We start from the raw sequence: 4,319 nt of genomic DNA on the forward strand, positions 1-4,319 counted from the left end.
CCCCAGCGGTGCCCCGAGACATCTTTGCCCGCCACACAGGGCAGAGCTGCGCCACATGAGCCAGCACGCAGAGGGGCAGGGGCAGGGGCAGGGCAGGGGCAGGGCAGGGCAGGGCAGGGGCAGTGGCATGGCAGGGCAGGGGTAGGGGCAGGGCAGGGGCAGGGCCAGGCAGGGCAGGGTAGGGGCAGGGCAGGGCAGGGGCAGGGGCAGGGGCATGGCAGGGCATGGGCAGGGCAGGGCAGGGGCAGGGCAGGGCAGGGGCAGGCAGGGTAGGGGCAGGGCAGGGCAGGGGCAGGGCAGGGCAGGGCATGGGCAGGGCAGGGCAGGGCATGGGCAGGGCAGGGGCAGGCAGGGTAGGGGCAGGGTAGGGGCAGGGCAGGGCAGGGCAGGGGCAGGGCAGGGCAGGGCATGGGCAGGGCAGGGCAGGGGCAGGCAGGGTAGGGGCAGGGCAGGGGCAGGGCAGGGCAGGGCAGGGGCAGGGGCAGGGCAGGGGCAGGCAGGGCAGGGGCGCGGCATTGCACGGCAGGGTAGGGGCAGTGGCAGAGCAGGGCAGGCCAGGGTAGGGGCAGGGGCAGGGGCAGGGCAGGGGCAGGCAGGGCAGGGGCACGGCATTGCACGGCAGGGGCAGGGTAGGGGCAGGGCAGGGGCAGGGCAGGGCAGGGCAGGGGCGTGGCAGGGCAGGGGCTGGGGCAGGGCAGGGATGGGGCAGGGCAGGGGCAGGGCAGGGGCAGGGTAGGGGCAGGGCAGGGGCAGGGCAGGGCAGGGGCGGGGCAGGGCAGGGGCTGGGGTAGGGCAGGGATGGGGCAGGGCAGGGGCAGGGCAGGGGCAGGGCAGGGCAGGGCAGGGGCGCGGCATTGCACGGCAGGGCAGGGGCAGGGCAGAGCAGGCAGGGCAGGGGCGCGGCATTGCACGGCAGGGCAGGGGCAGGGCAGAGCAGGCAGGGCAGGGGCGCGGCATTGCACGGCAGGGCAGGGCAGGGCAGAGCAGGCAGGGCAGGGGCGCGGCATTGCACGGCAGGGCAGGGCAGGGCAGAGCAGGCAGGGCAGGGGCGCGGCATTGCACGGCAGGGCAGGGCAGGGCAGAGCAGGCAGGGCAGGGGCGCGGCATTGCACGGCAGGGCAGGGCAGTGGCAGAGCAGGCAGGGCAGGGGCGCGGCATTGCACGGCAGGGCAGGGCAGTGGCAGAGCAGGCAGGGCAGGGGCGCGGCATTGCACGGCAGGGCAGGGGCAGGGCAGAGCAGGCAGGGCAGGGGCGCGGCATTGCACGGCAGGGCAGGGCAGGGCAGAGCAGGCAGGGCAGGGGCGCGGCATTGCACGGCAGGGTAGTGGCAGGGCAGAGCAGGCAGGGCAGGGGCGCGGCATTGCACGGCAGGGCAGTGGCAGGGCAGAGCAGGCAGGGCAGGGGCGCGGCATTGCACGGCAGGGCAGTGGCAGGGCAGAGCAGGCAGGGCAGGGGCGCGGCATTGCACGGCAGGGCAGGGGCAGGGCAGAGCAGGCAGGGCAGGGGCGCGGCATTGCACGGCAGGGCAGGGGCAGGGCAGAGCAGGCAGGGCAGGGGCGCGGCATTGCACGGCAGGGCAGGGCAGGGCAGAGCAGGCAGGGCAGGGGCGCGGCATTGCACGGCAGGGTAGTGGCAGGGCAGAGCAGGCAGGGCAGGGGCGCGGCATTGCACGGCAGGGCAGTGGCAGGGCAGAGCAGGCAGGGCAGGGGCGCGGCATTGCACGGCAGGGCAGTGGCAGGGCAGAGCAGGCAGGGCAGGGGCGCGGCATTGCACGGCAGGGCAGGGGCAGGGCAGAGCAGGCAGGGCAGGGGCGCGGCATTGCACGGCAGGGCAGGGGCAGGGCAGAGCAGGCAGGGCAGGGGCGCGGCATTGCACGGCAGGGCAGGGGCAGGGCAGAGCAGGCAGGGCAGGGGCGCGGCATTGCACGGCAGGGCAGGGGCAGGGCAGAGCAGGCAGGGCAGGGGCGCGGCATTGCACGGCAGGGCAGGGGCAGGGCAGAGCAGGCAGGGCAGGGGCGCGGCATTGCACGGCAGGGCAGGGGCAGGGCAGAGCAGGCAGGGCAGGGGCGCGGCATTGCACGGCAGGGCAGGGCAGTGGCAGAGCAGGCAGGGCAGGGGCGCGGCCGGCCGGCGGGCGGGGCGCAGGTGCCCACTCGGGACGGCGCCAGGTGCAGCCCGCGAGCCGCCGCCCCCGGGAGCTCCGAGGCCGCTCGGGTGCCGGTGCTGCATGGTCGCCCGGGACCCAGGGCCCAGAGCGGGGCTCCGCCGCGCCCCCGGCCTGTCGCGGCCTCCAGAACGGCTGGGCGGGTGCAGCTTCCGGCCTTGTGCCCGCCGCCCGGCTCCCTGGAGGGGGCGAGGGTCCCGGGCGAGGGTCCGTGGTCCACCCGCATCCGCCTCGCGTCCCGACGACCGGTGCGCCCGGGCCTCCAGCCTTGAGGTGCCGATGTCCCAGCGCCCCGAGCCCCCAGCACCCGGGACCCGAGTGCCCTCGCCCCCGGCGCCCCAGAGGCCCCGCCCCTCGCCTCCCAGAAGCCCCGCCCCTCCAAGAGGCCCCGCCCCACGTCTCCGGAAGGCCCCTCCCCTATAGGCCACGCCCATGTCTCCCGGAGGCCCCTCCCCTCCCCAGAGGCCCTGCCTTACTTTTTCCCTGAGGCCCCGCCCCTCATCCCCAGAGGCCCCGCCCATGTCTCCCGGAAGCCCCTCCCCAGAGGCCCCGCCCCATGTCTCTGGAAGGCCCCGCCCCATCCGTCCCTTCAGGCCCCGCCTTTCATCTCTCTGAGGCCTCCCCAGAGGCCGTGCCTTGCTTTTTCCCTGAGGCCCCGCCCCGTCACTCCCCGCAGTCCGTCCAGGAGGCCAAGCTCCTTCCTTCCCCACAGGCCCCGCCCCTCACACCCCGCAGGCCCTTGCCCTCACCTCCCAGAGGCCCCGCCCCGTCGCTTTCCAAGGCCCCTCCCCTCCCCAGAGGCCCCGCCCATGTCTCCCGGAAGCCCCTCCCCAGAGGCCCCGCCCCATGTCTCCCGGAGGCCCCTCCCCTCCCCAGAGGCCCCGCCCATGTCTCCCGGAAGCCCCTCCCCAGAGGCCCCGCCCATGTCTCCCGGAGGGCCCCCTCCCCAGAGGCCCCGCCCATGTCTCCCGGAGGCCCCTCCCCAGAGGCCCCGCCCATTTCTCCCGGAAGCCCCTCCCCAGAGGCCCCGCCCCATGTCTCCCGGAGGCCCCTCCCCTCCCCAGAGGCCCCGCCCATGTCTCCCGGAAGCCCCTCCCCAGAGGCCCCGCCCCATGTATCCCGGAGGCCCCTCCCCTCCCCAGAGGCCCTGCCTTACTTTTTCCCTGAGGCCCCGCCCCTCACCCCCAGAGGCCCCGCCCATGTCTCCCGTAAGCCCCTCCCCAGAGGCCCCGCCCATGTCTCCCGGAGGCCCCCCCCTCCCCAGAGGCCCCGCCCATGTCTCCCGGAAGCCCCTCCCCAGAGGCCCCGCCCCATGTCTCTGGAAGGCCCCGCCCCATCCGTCCCTTCAGGCCCCGCCTTTCATCTCTCTGAGGCCTCCCCAGAGGCCGTGCCTTGCTTTTTCCCTGAGGCCCCGCCCCGTCACTCCCCGCAGTCCGTCCAGGAGGCCAAGCTCCTTCCTTCCCCACAGGCCCCGCCCCTCACACCCCGCAGGCCCTTGCCCTCACCTCCCAGAGGCCCCGCCCCGTCGCTTTCCAAGGCTCCGCCCCTTATCTCACAGTAGGCCCCTCCCCATTCTTCCTCTCTCGCCCCTCCCGGTCTTTCCCCTCAGGCCTCGCCCAGTCCCTCTCGCAAGCCCCGCCCCTGCTTTCCCGCAGGCCCCGCCCCGTCCGTCTGCGCAAGCCCCTTTATCTCCCGCAGACCCCGCGCCCCACCTCCATGCAGGCCCCGCCCCGTCCCTCTGCTCAAGCCCCGCCCCTCATCTCCCCGCCTCATCTTCCCCTCAGGCCCCGCCCCGTCTTTCCCGAAGGCCCCGCCCCATCCCTCTGCGCATGCCCCGTTCATCTCCAAGCAGGCCCCGCCCCCTATCTTCCCTCAGGCCCCGCCTCATCTTCCCCTCAGGCCCCGCCCCGTCTTTCCCGAAGGCCCCGCCCCATCCCTCTGCGCATGCCCCGTTCATCTCCAAGCAGGCCCCGCCCCCTATCTTCCCTCAGGCCCCGCCTCATCTTCCCCTCAGGCCCCGCCCCGTCTTTCCCGCAGGGCCCGCATTGTCCCTCTGCTCAAGCCCCGCCCCTCGTCTCCCCGCAGGCCCCGCCCCGTCCCTCTCCGCCCGCAGCCCCGCCCTCATCTCCCCGCGGGCCCCGCCCTCATCTCCCCGC

This window comes from Erinaceus europaeus, chromosome 14 (assembly GCF_950295315.1).
Source record: "Erinaceus europaeus chromosome 14, mEriEur2.1, whole genome shotgun sequence".
NCBI classification, from domain to species: domain Eukaryota; kingdom Metazoa; phylum Chordata; class Mammalia; order Eulipotyphla; family Erinaceidae; genus Erinaceus; species Erinaceus europaeus.